Below are 15,587 nucleotides of genomic sequence, written 5' to 3'. Positions count from 1 at the left end.
TGGTGCGAAGTGAAGGTCTCACCTTGGCATGTGCCAGGAGCCATCTAGCTAGCAGCCCTGACACCCATTAGAGAAGGAAAGGAAAGCACAGGAAGAGCCAGGGACCATTCTCCCTGACTCAAAATCTGCAAATTTGCCACCAAGAGGGGACCAGCCCAAGTGGAGCACAGTACCAGGCAAAAGGCAGTGCTAGGCACTACTGGGCAGGCAGCACTGTGAAGATAAACAGGGTAGCCTGGGGCAGGAAAGACTCCTCAAAGCAGGATACGCATTTGCCTTGTCCTGGTCATGCAAAAGACAGCAGTGGAGCAGAAGTACAAGGATTCAGAAATTCACCCTCCCCTTTTCATTTGGCTTTTCAGAGGTGCGTCCTTCAGCATAAAACTGGTGTCAGTTCTCCAATGGTTTCATCCAGCCACCTGTCTAGGGTTCACAGCCAGGGACAAAGCATAGTAACCTGCTTGCATTACTCTACCTGTCCTGATCACTACTTGCTTCTCCTTCACGTTCTCATCTCCTGTCTGAACCATGGCACTGCTGCTGCAGGCAGCTACAAACCACCGTCTTCCACTTCCCCATGTGGCTTTTCTCTGTCCTGTGCTGAGCGTTCCCCCTTTCCTGTCCTGATCTCCCGTTGCCCACTTCTTCCTACTTCTTCTGTCTGCACCAGCTCTGCCACTGCTGGATTTTCCTCTCATTCCAGTAAGAGGCCACGTGTGTTTAGCTGTGAAAGCCTGGTCCATGGTAAATAAAGGGAATCTGGCATTCATCCCATATTGAATCTGTGATCTCTGACCATTGCCTGCAGGGTGCTTAGTCCCACTGTGTTCCCCATCTCCTAAGGAGAGACACTAGGGACTATGAGGAAGACAAGGGGAGCATTCAAAGCAAGTGACAGCCTCAGGTTCCAAGTGAAGCAGGCTGCATCTCTACTAGAAAAAAAGGTAATTCCAAGACAGGAGCTCACACTATCCTGCAGCCCTCCATACATGACTTAGAGGGCTCCCTGGTGTGGTTTTGGTCCATGCCAACTAGCACTTTCCCAGCCAATACCCAGGCCTTTTACAAGTTATGGCTTGTGCCAGGGGCTGTCTTAGATGGCCATTTGGATGTGCCCATGTGGATGTGGGACACAGCTGGGATTAAAGAATGGGGCCCATCATTGCCTTGGCTTCTTTTTAGCAGGATAGATGTACTGCGAGGTGCCGGCAGATGAACTGTGAGGAGACAGGGCTACAAAAAAGTATCAGTGACAGTGCAGAAATGAAGCAAGTGTTCTGCAAAACCAATTCCCACTTCATTCTGTCCCATTTCTTCACCCTCTTTTATTTATTGTGCTTTCACTCCTCCTGTCTATCCTCTGGCTTCACAGACACCATCCTGACCACTGCCCTCCCTTTTTGTCAGCTGCTTTCTGCACTGCGAGGGTCCCCCCTCCTCCTGTCCCTTTGGCTTCTCTTTTCTGATGCCTCACTTTTGTTGCTTCTGCTCCTCTTTGCCACTTCCATTCTTTCTGCTCTGTACTTAGCATTTTGGCTATATTTTTTTTTTTTTTTTTTTTTTTTACCATGATCCAGTTCCTTCCAGAGCCTTATCATCACTTTTTTGTTTCCTTCTGCTCCTTTTGTGTCCTATTCACTTATTCCATGCTCCTGCCGGCTATCTCCAATCAGCTGCCCAGCTCCAGTTTCTCCTCTGTCAACTTCTGCCCAACCCTAGCCCCCCAGGCTCTTTCTTTTCTCTCCTGCTGTATTTCATTGTCCTGTTTTTCTTTTCTGATATTGTTCCCACTTCCCACATCCCCTCCTTGTGGTCCCAAATGCTGCTGCTGCATGGCTGCCCTTTCCCACTCTCACTCTGCTGGTTTCCAGGGTCCCCTCTGGTGCTCCCGGGGTGTCTGTTCCCTTCCTGTCTTTGTCTCTTGGTCTGTCTCTCTCTTCCCTCTTTGTTCTCAGCTTTTTCCTCCCTTGGCCTCGTCCTCTCCCAAGGGGAGGTGGTTTCATACTAATGCAAAGCTGCAAGGTCTCAAGAGCAACTTCCATCAGCCTGATTTAATTTCTACCTGCTGTCTTTGCATGTTTGAACGCATTCTCTAAAATTGACTTGGATGGCTGTTTTGCACTGTCACTTCTATATCAGGGGCCTGACTTGAAGCCCTCTGCAGCTCACAGGGCCTCTCCTCTGGCTGCTGTGACCTTTCAGGCAGTGTGTGGGCTGAGGCCCTGCTAAGGCAGACGCCCCCAGTAGCACCCCAAGGCTGTTGCTTAGCGGGTGAGGGTGCACACAGGTAGCAGGAACAGCCATAAGTAGGCAATGCTGCTTTCCAGCCTGCTTCTCAAAGCTTTAGGTTGCTCAGGGTTGTCCCTGTGCCATTTTGGAAGACAATGCCATTATTCAATACAGCTTATTGGCAAGACAGTCACTTAGGGGAATGATGGAGAATGGAACTGTGGGGATATAACAATTGTGGCGCCTCGTGCAGCAGCACAGTCAGGTCGCTGAGAGGGACTTGAATACATTGAGCCATCTTAAGAAGCTTTGGTTTTGGTTATCCCTGAGAAAAACTCTGTGGAACTCACCTGGGAACTGCAGGCAGGAATGGGCGCTTTGTGGGGCAGCATGAGAATGATTCAGTGCCTGTGAGACACTTGGGCTCCCCACTTCAGTGCGTGGCAAAGAGTGAAATAATGGCAGCAACAATAAAAAGAATAAAATAATAGCAGCCACCAGAAAAGAAGAATAGTATTTTAAAAACTTGTTTCCTTTCTGGTTTTCTCAACAATAAAAGTTGGCCAGATTTCAGTTCATAATTGCATTATACATATTTTGTAACGATTTTTAAAAATTTCAAATATGTTTCTCAGAACGAAAGCAATTTGGAGACTGCAAAAATGCGGTTTTAAAACTAGTTTCATTAATTTGCTTGCACTAGCACACATACTTTTCATATCATTCACATTTTTTCTTTCTGTGAATTTGCTATTCTGGGAAAATGTATAAATGAATGGAGGCAAATTTGAAAGTCAGGAAGCAGCCCAAATTAAATGCTATTTCTTTCATTTGGAAGTTTAATGGAAATTTCTCTTGCTAAAAACATAACACAAGCAGCCATGTCGAGGAAGAATGTTAAAATTCATCCCTGCAAAGTGGTCAAGCCAAGACATAAGCATCAGTCATTTCACCTCTGGTTTGTGGTCATTTGTAAGACTTACTGTGGTACCTAAGGGATATGAGTTTGATCAGTTTGTAGACATTTCTCCTTAGTATTTTTTTTCTTTTTTTACATCTAGATTGATGCTTGTTTTAACATGAACGATCTATTGTAGGATTTTTGTTTCTTTGAACCAAAATCGTCCTTTATTGAGATGATGAGAAAATGTACCCTCTCAAACTATGGGCTTTTTCCCACTTTAGCACAATAGACTCCAAAAAGGCTGTGGTTACACCACATAATCAGGGGGCAGGGATTCCTACCAGCACAGCAGTTAGCACATTTTCCAAAATGCCCATGTAGTCCATATGTCTGGTTTTCAGCAAACACCAGCCTCCACAAGCCTTGGCTTTGTAAATGCAAATTTTTTTTCAAAGGCCCTGGTTTTGAGGATTAAATTTTTACCCTTTTAGCCTCAGTATTTTTAGCACTTCTATTTTTTTTCTGCAGTGCTCCTGAAACGGTTGGTTTTCAGTGCTTCACACTGGAAGGAATATTTATTTTTCAGTAGCTATATTTTGGCCCAGGAGTTGTTTCCTCTTCCCCAGATGGGTCTTTCCTTATGGATGGTGGGCCAGCTCCTCTCCCTGCCTCCCTCCTGGCCGGGCTGCCCTGCTCTTGGCAGAGAGGCTCCATCTTCTGAGATGGAGCACCAAGCTCCTCTGCTGCCTGCATTCTGGACCATCACATTCATCAATTTTTTTTTCCTTAACACAGAAAACCATCCTTTTTTCCTAAACATATTTATTTCAGCATGCCTCGACGAAACCACCGACATAAACCTCAAAGGTCTAAACAGATCAAGATTTTTAATTGCCAAAACTATGGTGTGTGAACTAACAGAAGACAAAGGAGCATACCTGAGTAGATAGGGCTGCTTTAGGAGAGTCTGAAGTACCTCCTGCATTGTGGTTCTCCAAATAAAGTTCTGTTTCTTTCCAAGCATCCTGCAAGGGATCTGCACCTCTCCCAGAGCCTCACAGCCCACAGAGCTCTTCCAGATGAGTCCCCGTGTTCCAGCTCAGTGGAGGCTTGTGCAGACCCACAGGCTTTCCCATTTCTCTTCCTCTTGCTCCTGTTTTTGGCGGTTTGTCTTTTCACAAGAAAAGTCGGGACAAGGAGCAGGGCTAACCATGTGCATCACTGTTGCTTTTTGCAATGTTTTATTTTGCCACAAACCAGTGGCAACTTTGCTTCTCCGCAAGCTCTCTGCATTTTTGTCACTGCCTTAGATTAGAACCACATTGTCTCTCACTCACAGTTAAAAACTTAATATATGGGCATGAAGAGTGAAGCCACTCCTGCACTCTTGGTGCATCAAAACACAGCCTGACATCAGGAGGACAAATTGCAGCTATAGATCAGGAGAAAGGGAAGAAGTTTGCAACAGTGATTCTGCTTTCATTTGCTCTGGTGTAGAAAATTAAAACGATGTAGGATATTGTTTTTCCTGTTTAGGATAGATTTGATTTTGAAAAATTACTGCTAGCTTTGTAAACATTAAAATAGACGCAATAAAGATGTGAAATTTCACACAGGGGATCCACAATGTTTGTGTAATTATAAGCATATGGTTACTTTACACGAAGTCTCTGTTATACTTTTATTTACTAGTGCTTGGGGAAAACAGAGGTTCTCAAATTCAGTGTTTATTTACATGTATAGGGAATGTCACAGGCTCCATTAACCTGTCATAATCTGCATTTCTGTCTTGGAACTCCAGCTATATAAACCAAACCCCCACTCACACCATCATTTCTAATTTGTTCAGCTACTCCATTAGATCAGACAATTTCTGTCATTTCTAAGGAATGTGGATCCTGCTGCTGGTGGCAGGATGAGAACTGCTTACCACCTCAGTGCCTGCTTATTTCAGCTCTTGAGGGGGCAAAAGTGAAAGCTGTTGCTTCGATGCAGTTTTCTTTTTTTTTCTGAGGAATTTTGTGGGACTTTAATTTGTTGTTTTCTTTTCAGTCTGACTTTCTGCAAGGCAATGAACCAGCCCTGGAGGATATTCAGCATTTTTTCTTCGATAGCCACAATTTCTAATTTTATAGGACACAAAAGAAACTTGGATCCAGCAGGATTCAGCCCTCAATTTGTGGGCTGAATTACATTATTTTTTGTCTTTAATACTGAGTGGCTATATGTCTCTGGGGCTTTTCTTTTCCTCAGGAAGTGTGGGAGTTCATATATGCACAGTAACTTCACATTTTAGAAAAAAAGGTGAAATAATTTGCAGATTTTTTTTGCACCTTTTCCTTCTATGTAAGAATACTTACAGTGTTGATTAGCTAGATTTAACTGTGCATTTGGGTTTTTTGGGGGGTGAATACCTCAGCTCAGACTTCCATCTTTGGCTTCACGCAGGCTGGTGCTATTAAATGATGCTTGCTGTTATGAATGATCACAACCACACAAAATGACTGCAGAGGGACAGAGACATAGAGCAAATTCCTTTCAAAAGAAGATGAAGGAGTCTGTACAAAGTGTTGCATCACTGCAGTCTGGCCTAACAGCACAAAGAAATTCGTTTGCATCCTTTTATTTTACAATTCCTTTCTCATCCGTCTCCTTTTCCTTTGTTTCCCTCTTGTCACTTCAGCACTGCATGGCCACCTGGAGCATGGCAGCTGGATTTTCTGAGATGACCTCAAGATGTCTTGGTTACCAGTTCTAGAGAAAATGAGCACTTATCTGACACCTCAAAGATGTGGCTACCAAACTCATCCCTACTCACACTACCTCAAGAGTGTTCCCATGTCTCTCCTTGTTGTTTCTGCCTCAGTCCTTGTTTCAGCTACAAACTCTTCAGCACAGGATCTGCTTCCCACCCTATCACTGTTATTTAATTATTTTCTTGGTAGGGAAAATTTAATTTTTCCTTACACTATTTCAAAGTAATCTGCCAGTGCTAGCTCTGCCAAGCCCACTGGGTGTTGCTTGCTGCCTTCCCAGACCAGGACCTGGAGCAATTTGCCCCAGAGAAACCCTCCAGGACCAATGAAGGACAGTCACTGCATACAGATCCAAACCAGGGAGGTGCCAATGGAATAGCCTCTGGCAAACTCAACAAACTCCTGGGAAGTATAAAATTCATTTTGACCCTTGGCAATGCTTTGCAATCAGAAGGACCTGGGCTGCAGCAGTCCTCAGGCTGGGAATATTCCCCTGTCTGGAGAAGTTTTGCCTGAGGATGGTGGCAGGGGAAGAATAGGCACAGGCTGAACTCTCTGATAGTGAGAGCTGTTAGTGGTAATTCCACTCTTTTCCCCTTTCTTTTTGTTTGGTTTACTAGGGAGGGAGTGAAGGGCATTGAAGGGAGAAGGAAGGAATCAAGGAAAGACAGGAAAAGGCAAACTGATAGTGGTTTTATATCAAAAGGTTAGCTGTCAGCTGGATCTTCCCCACTAAATAAAGGGACTTGATGTGAATTCTACTCCATCTCAGAAAACTTTCCCATGTGCTGCAAGTGTTCCTTTCCCTTTACATTTCTTTTTTCTGCATTTTAAAATCTCTGTAATTTTGAAAAGCCCTGTCACACGAGAGGCAGGCACAGCAAATGGAAGCTGATGACTTGCCCTGGAGAAACAGCTGAAATATTCTCCAAGGGGCAGTGCTTCAGCACAGTCCTGTGGCTGCCAGCAGCCACCAGGAGCCTCCAGGCTCCCACCCCAGCCAGCCATGGTGTCCCTCCTTCATGGCTCCTGAATTAACTCAGCTATTTTGTTCAGATGATTAAACAACCAGTAAGATGTTATCATTAGAGCCTTCCTACTAAATTATTACTATAAATACTGGCATAGGAAGGATAAAGCTTCCTCAAGATGAGCATGTCAGAAGATAATATTTCCTTTAACATTGTCCACAAAATGTAATGGTTGGCCAAAGTGTTAACCAGTGCTACCTCCTAGGATATCAACAAGTTCATTTTCAGTTCCTCTGACTGCTTTATATTTAATGCAGTAATGTGGTTACCTATTACACAAAACTGCATCATTAAATAGATTCCTCAAACCATTTTCAACACCACAAAGGCAAAAAACTTAGACAAAAGAATGCCAAGGCTCAAAAAGAAGCATTCACCAGCTAGAGCACAGCAAAACCCTCTTGCCTGTAGCATATTTTGTTTCCTTTGTAGCTTAATCATAATTCTGAATTCCCTTATTTAAAACACTTGTTCTGGGATTAATTAAATCAGCTGGTCTGATCCTTGAGCTGCTGATGTGTACATTTATTCTTTCTTAAAGTATGGTGGGTTTTTTTCTATATACAGGAGCAGTGGCAGCAAGCCAGAGCAATGCCAGTGTGCTGTACCAAACACAGAGCTCCAAAGCAGAAGTGTTTGTTGGAGTATTCTTCTTCTCCACTGATGCCAATGCTGCCCTGGCATGGGGAATCACTTCCACACCTCCTATATGTGCATGGCTGCTGGTGAGAGCAGACACCAGTGAGTCAGGAGGGAACTGGGAGCGATGGCAGGATAAGAATATTAGTGCATCTACAAGTAAAATTATGGGCATAGCCTTTATCCTGGGTATTTTATCTGTGCCAATCAAGCAGCAAAAGAGTCCTTTATAAAAGCCAAGCTGAAACTGTGCAAACAGTGTAGATAACAACCCCCATGCTCCCTGTGGATCAAACAGAATAAAGTGAGAAGGTTTGGGAGGTGCTGGTGGCCTCTGAATGTCTGAAGTTTGAGAGATTTGCTCCCTTTGGGCCCAGAGCCATGTGCAGGCAAGGGGAGTCAGCTGGGGCAGAGAGCTGACCTTCTTATTGCAGGGCTGGTCCACGGTCACCAGGAGAAACTGCTGCTGATCAGCCACAGCACCTTTGCACCAGTGCTGCTCTCACTGACAGCAATGGGAATTATGGCTGCAGTTTAACTTTCTCATGTGCCAAGGCACAGCCGCACACAGTTCTCCTCTTTATAAAAGAGGACCAGGCACTCTATAACTGCTAAGAACAGGCTGTCTGAGAGGTGTTTTATTAACTAAAGTTGGGGAAGAAAATGAAACTGAAAAGAATACGACTGCATATTAAACTACATGAAGTGGTCATGACAACTGGGGATCTCAGTATCATAAAATTTTAACAGCTGGATGCAATCAGTGGGGATTTTCTATTTTCCTTTTTTGTTAAGCTTAAGAAAGAGAAAGAGGAAGAAGAAAAAAATAAAAAGAAAAGCTTCGTTTTACTCAAGCAAGCTTTTTATCCAGCTCTGCTTTCTTTGCTTAACATCAGAAGTTGTCTTTACGTCTCTATAAATCTCAGCACTGCCTGTGCTCAGTTGACATCGTCCTTTTCCCGGGGCAGGGATTCCACAACTGGAGGTGTTCAATATCCCCAACAGCAGCACAACAAGGAATGGAAACCAGAGAAATGCATGTTATAGGGAGACTTCCCCTGTGTGTATGCAATTTTCAGAACTTACCAAATAATTAATCAAAATCAAATTTTGCTTCACAATTCATCAAGACTCAACTGTGCCTCAAATCCCACAGTAGTTCTTCAGCAAAAGGACAAAGTCCCACGGTAAGTCAGCAGAAACACTTCAATGTTTGTCTGGGCATCTCCCATTTCATCTCATGTAGTCTCAGCCCAGGTTTTCACTATGTACATTTCTTTCTTTAGCACTCCCTGCTTCCTGGTAATGTCAGCACTTGCCTTGAGGTAGCTGAAGAAACATTTCCAGACTGAGCTTTATCAGAACCTATAGAAACAGAGGGCATTACTGAAAATAATGTAATGGATTTCCTATCCCCACAAAAAGCATGTTTAAAAAACAAGTTCAGAATTGTATATAACTTATGGAATGGCATTCCTTGATAGCTCCAACGGGGACTGGCTTATTTGTCCAGGGAGTAATAGGATATTATTCAGCATAACTGAGTTTGATGGCTCTCTGTCTGACTTGTATGGCTTTGCTTAGGCAGCCTTGTAAACAAGCATGTTTCCTCAGTTCATTGTTATTTCTGTGTCTGTTAAAATGCAAACTGACTCCAAACTTCTGACTTCACCTTTCAGTGCTTACATGTGCATTTTCATTTACTAAAATAACTTCATTTTTCATTTACTGATGGCTCATGAAGCCTACAACAGCATCTACACATCTGAAGAAAATCTCCTTCTCTTGTTGCATTTTCAGCCTCCCCAAATCCCACTTGTCTCCACAGTCACAGGTTTTCCAGAGCAGAGGTTGCATTCTGTAAAAACCCCTAAGCCCTTGTTTTGAGGACTGTGGATGGGCTTTGTCTCTGCTGAGGGACTCAGCACTGCACATTCACACTGAGGGTCAGAGCAAGGCAGGATGGAGCAAAAAGAGCAGATGTCACCCGGGGAGTTTTCACCTTCGGTCTCCCAGTTCCTTTAATGGGTTGCCCTAAATCATGTTTTCCATGTTCTTCCACAAAATTATTTGGAAACACCTGTAGAAGGGCCAAAATAAACACTAGCAGATGGTGTTTGGAAAATGTCAGGGGCTGCCCTTTGATGAGGTGCCTGGGAAGGGAGCCGAGCACATCACCTGGCAGTGCCTGTATCAGTGAGCTGTGGAGAAAACTGGTGGGCAATGAGATGGTGCCTGGGCTTGGTGACTGCAGACACCTGAGACAGGGACTGTGTCTGGACTGTGAAGGACTTCTGAGTGCTTGGTGGGCTTGCTTCAATCCCAAATGTCTCTAAATGAAGCAAGCCCTCACCAAACAAAGATGCTGCATGTGCTTTGAGCAGAGATGTAAACTCAGAGCCACCAGCACAGGTTAAATGACCAGAGTGAAGAGACAAAAAATATGCTTCTCTATGGAGAGCTGGTTAAAAGTGCAACCAAACCACCGTGCTTGGACTACCTGATGTATTTCAGAGGCTTGTACAAGGCACTGCAAGGGGATAAGACTTTTTTTTCCCAAGAGAAATTGCTGCTCGGGGATTCCTCGGGAGGATCACCAAGTCATTCCATGCTTCAATCCAAATGAACTAGCAGTATCCAAGTGAAAAGCCGGGCAGTCTGTGAATGAACTTCCTCGGAGGGAGATGTTCGAGTGAAAACAGGCATCGTACTGGCACCTGGTGGGTGTCACCACTGGTGACACGGGATGCGCTCCGTGGGACTGGCGCTCAGGCTCCGAGCAGGCTTTTCCCCCTTAAGGGAGGAATGCACGGGCTTGGCGGGGACACACGCTGTAGGGACTCTGCTCCCGTTTGCGACCTGCTCCCTGCACCTCCGGCTGACGGAGAGCCCGGCCGGGAAAGCGGCCAGAGGAGAGACAGCGGGGCGGCCCCTTCCCTGCAGCTACCGGGACGGCGTGCCCGCTCCGGTACCGCTCCCGCCCCGCTCCGGTACCGCTCCGGTACAGCCCCCGGTGCCGCTCCCTCCCCGCTCCGGTACCGCTCCCTCCCCGCTCCGGTGCCGCTCCCTCCCCGCTCCGGTACCATTCCAGTACCACCCCGGTACCGCCCCGGTACACTCCGCTCCTTCCCCGCTCCGGTTCCCCCCGGCACCACTCCGGTAGGTACCGCCCGGTACCCCTCGGTACACCCGGTGCCCCCCAGCACAGCTCCGGTACCCCCGGTATCACCCCGGTACCCCCCGGTACGGCCCCGGTACCCCCTGGTACCCCCTGGTATCCCCCGCTCCTCCCAGTCTCCCCCGGTACCCCCCTGGTGCCGCCCCAGTACCCCCGGTACCCCCGGTATCTCTGGTACCCCCGGTATCACCCCGGTACCCCCGGTATCCCCGGTACCCCCGCTCCCTCCCCACTCTGACATCCCCGATCCCCCCGGTACCCCGTTACCCCGATCCCCCGGGTACCCCCGGTACCCCTGTACCCCGGTCCCCCCGGTACCCCGGTACCCCGGTACCCCCGGTACCCCCGGTACCCCGGTCCCCCCGGTACCCCGGTATCCCGCTCCCCCCGGTACCCCGTACCCCGCTCCCCCCGCTCCCTCTGCACTCTGACATCCCTGATCCCCCCGGTACCCGTTACCCCGATCCCCCCGGTACCCCGTACCCCGGTATCCCGGTACCCCGTACCCCGCTCCCCCCGCTCCCTCCTCTCTCCCGGGGTGCCCGGGCCGTGCCCGGGGCGACAGCGCCACCTGGCGGCCGGAGCGAGCGGCGCGGCCGGCCCGGGGAGCCCCTCCCCCCTCCGGTGGCTCTCCCGGTTGGGACCCACCGGGACACCGGCCGGGACTGCAGCCGGGACACCGGCCGGGAATGCAGCCCGGATACCCGCCGGGACTGCAGCCGGGACAGACAGGCGCACACCCTCTCTGAGTGTCCCTGAGCGCCGCTGTGACAGCCGCACCTCTTACCAGGGCAGTTCCCGTAATTTTGTCTCCATTCCCTGGGGCAGCGCTGCCCATGGGGTTGTTCTGTTGGAATGCCACCACTTCCCAAAATTTCTGACCTCCTTTTTGCGGTCCTTAGTGCCACATGCTGACTCCAGCCCCCAAAGCAGGAGACCAGAGACTGATTTTCCCATATGACACTTGCATGCTGTGAGGATCCAGCAGGAATGGCAGCACAGACACGGAGCAGCTACAGAGAGCATCCGAGGTGAGGAAACAAGAAGGCAGAAGCTGAAACAGTCGACATCAAACCCAAATCACACAGCAGAGCAGGATTAGGAAATAAGGGTTTTTCTCACAATAGTGAGGAGGAGAAATGCAGAGATATGAAAAAATGCAAGTTATTTTCTGACACTTAGCATAAGTCTGAAAAGAGTGTAAAGTTTGGAGAGAAGCAGCTCAGTATGTGCTGATCCGTGGGTGTTGGCGACCTGATGGGTGCAGCAGCTACCCAGGGGACTCCTGTGGCCTTTGCTGCAGGTGTTCCCACAGAAAATACAATTTTTCCAATGAGTCATGCTTTTTTCCCATGTCTTCATAGGACAGCTTTGTAAATAAACCCTGTGTGATCTCTGCCTGAGACCCTGCAAAATGATAAAGCCAGCAGGAGCTTCAGGAGTGGTTCTGTAACTCATACAGTCCTGGGCACAAATGTGAGGCTGTCCTGGAGCCAAGCCCTGCCCCATGTGCCACTCACCACTGTCAGAAACACCAGTTTTGTTTCCAGATTACTCTTTGCTGCAGGTGTAAAGTGCTAGACCACAACTGTGGCAGATAGAGTCATGTTGTGTTCAGTTTAGTCACCTCTGCTAGATAGCAATGACTTTTGTCAAACCACCAAGAGGCCGGCAGCTCAAACAGGCACAATAATATCTAACAGAGCCTGTGTGTCTGCAGGAACCACATACAGGCTCAGCATCCAAATGTGAGATACACATGTGGTTCTGCAGCTCTGCTTGCACAGCCAGGACTCAGGTGCAGAAGTAAGGTTCTTCTGTGGCACCCAAGCCCTGCAGGTCCTTGTTTTCTGCTCCTTGGAAACTTTTCTTCTTGATGTAGAATGAACTTTTAATGATTTTTCTTTTCTAACATTCACATACCTTCCATTTGTTCAACTTACTGATGAGTGTAGCAGCCTGCTTTCCATTTTCACAATGTGTTTTACCCATGAACTTAATTTTCTCATCAGATTTTGAGAGCTGCAGAGGCACTTGGAAAGTTCTTGGCTCACATGCACTGCCCCAGACCACACCTTCTCCTTGAGGAATTCCCAGGCTTTCAACTCAAGACTGTGATCTCTGCAAACCCTTGTCTGTGATGTCTGAATATTTGTAATACTTCTCATTGTTCAGGATTTAGCTCCATCCAAGTGCATGGGGTGACTTGCCATTCACCCAGCAGATATGTTCCAGGCTTCCTCCAGCAATTCTTTCCCACCTCTCCAAGCTCTCCTGTGTGCACCAGCAGGCTGTCAAAGAGGGTGAGGAGGAGAAATCATGGTCCCTCAGAAGTCAGCAGAAAACTTTTCACCTGCTTTTGCAGAGTCCATGCTGTGCCTTCCCTGCTGACCATGCCAGTGCTTGGGCAGCGTCCTGGCTCAGCTTTGGGCTGTCCCTGTTGTGAGCTGCAGCCCTGTGAGGTGATGCTGCCCTGTGAGGTGATGCTGCCCTGGCCAGGCAGGGTGTGAACCTCACTCAGTGCCCATGTCCTGCTGGGTCAGCCCCTGGATCAGCCCCTGGATCCACAGAACTGCATGGCTGCAGGTCCAGAAAGGGTTTGTGTGGGGGACCACTCCTAAACACAGTATCTCTGAGTGTGAGAAAAATGGAGTCTTCAGTTGTGCCTGGACTACTCAGTGCTTTGTAAGCATTGGGAGAGCCTGGGATTCGCAGTGAAAGAAAAATGTCCACGGCAATAAATAAGATTTAAGACTAATGGAGCTGTAAGAACAATAATTGCAGAACTACATGCTGGTGAATTTTTATCACACAATAATACATATGGCACCAGCAAAGAGAGTCTCTGTTTTCTTTGCTTAAGCATATGAACTACCACACATTTATAAAAGCAGCCATTCCTATTCTCTTATGCTGCTTGGAATATGTTTGAAACACACAGTCAAGTGTGGGGAAGTGTCCAAAAAAGTTGCATCTGTCTGGTTTATGACTGACAGGAAAGGCCAAGCAATTATTTGAACTCCTGATGGGACAATTTTGTTCAGATGTATTTTGGGGTCAGGAGGCAAGGATTTCATCAGAGAGAGTTCTTCAGCTTATGAAACGTACAATGTGTCCAAAACAAGGTCTGAAGTTGATTAGACGTAAGTATTCAAAAGGAAATGATTTACATGACAGCCCTGGATGTATTGTCCTCTCAGCAAGATCTGACCCAGCAAGGCTGAGATAACTCACTTATGAAATAGGGCTTGTGGACCCAGTTAGGCAATTTTTTTTATTTTTCCATTGTAATGCTTTGCAGGGACTTAATATTTAAATTTTCAGGAACCAGGTGGAAACGTAGGAACAGTTCCTCAGCTGGTGTAAATGAGGGTAACTCCACCATGGTTTGTAGATGGGCTGACAGGTTTTTGCAGGGGCTTTGAAAGAGGAACACAGGTTGCTCAGGCAGATCCAAGGCTGTGAATGTGTGTGGCATGCGCTGCATCTTTTGCCCCAGTGCAGCAGATGCCACACACATGCACAGCTCTGTCGTGGCCACCTGGTCCAGAGGTCTGCTCAGGAGGAAAAAATTGTTCCCTTGTTGCACAGGGATTTGGCACCATGAGTATTTTGGGGACACCTGCTGTTGGCATCAAGACCAGCAAGAGCATGAGGATTTTGACTGGTGTAGCATTTTCCTTTTATGTTTCACCCATAAACCATAGAGTCCCTTCAAAAGAAAAGATCACACAGAAAGTATTACAAATAATAGTTGTCCTTCATGTCCCCTCTTCCTTTTTCCTGTGACCTCTTTTTTTTTTTTTCGAGGTGGGGGCGGGGGGAGTGGCAGCAGGCAAAGCATTCTGTTAGCAAATATTTCATCCTTGGAGTGTTTAAACATTGTTTATTTCTATGCATTCTGCATTTTTGTGTTCCAGTTTTGGCATGCACATAGGTTTTGTTGTGAAAGATTGAGAATTAATATTTTTTAATTCCAACAGGTTCACTTTTTAAAGCTTTCTTCTCACAGATGAGACCTCTTTCTCACAGCTTCTTAGAGGGCTTTGCAAAGGTCCCTCATGCTTTTAGCAAGACAGGCTTGATGTCTCTGGAAGATTTATTATGAGTCACAACTTAATCAAGGAACCAAGAAAGATTCATTTTTCATGCAACTTGTACAGCATCATCACCTGAGAGGCTCAGCACTAGTAAATCTTGCTGGCATACTGTGGAGGGTGATCCCAAATTTTCAGACTCCCCAAACGCAAACTGAAGGGATACACTGCTTTATGTCTCCTTCCAAGCTGAAAAGAAATATGTTTGAGAAGTAAGCCCTTTGGTAATTTAATTTGGGGCAGATGTGCCCAACAGCTATGACATCATCCTAAAGCAGGTCTTTTCTCCTTCTCCACTCCCCCCTTCCCAGCTTTACAGGAAAGATATGGAACATAAAGGGATTTATCAGGTGTCTTATCATAAATGTGCTTTATATCCTGAAGTGCATCTGTGAGCTGATTCTCATAGGTGAAACCAGCTGTTAGCTTTGAATAAGGGCAAATAAACAGAAAAATAAAAGATTGTGCACAGGAAAAAATTTCAGCCATCATGTATATTGTGGGGAAGAAGAATAAAACCAAATATACATGTTTGGTCTCTAAGCATGTGACTTTTTCGGTGTCAGGACTGTAGGTGAGTTTGCCTTAATCTGAAAGTGAATTCAGCTGTGCATTCAGCAGTGCTGTTCACTGGGCACCTGGAAAGCCAAGGCTCTGTCCATTTAATCTCTGGCACCCCTGCCAAGGCAGCCAGTGCAGGTGGACAGAATCCTGCCTGTCGAGGGCTTTTGGCTCTCTGAAATCCCCTCCTCA

This window comes from Oenanthe melanoleuca, chromosome 2, assembly GCF_029582105.1.
Source record: "Oenanthe melanoleuca isolate GR-GAL-2019-014 chromosome 2, OMel1.0, whole genome shotgun sequence".
Lineage (NCBI taxonomy): Eukaryota > Metazoa > Chordata > Aves > Passeriformes > Muscicapidae > Oenanthe > Oenanthe melanoleuca.
The sequence above is the reverse complement of the archived record's forward strand: the minus strand, read 5'-3'. Positions refer to the sequence as shown.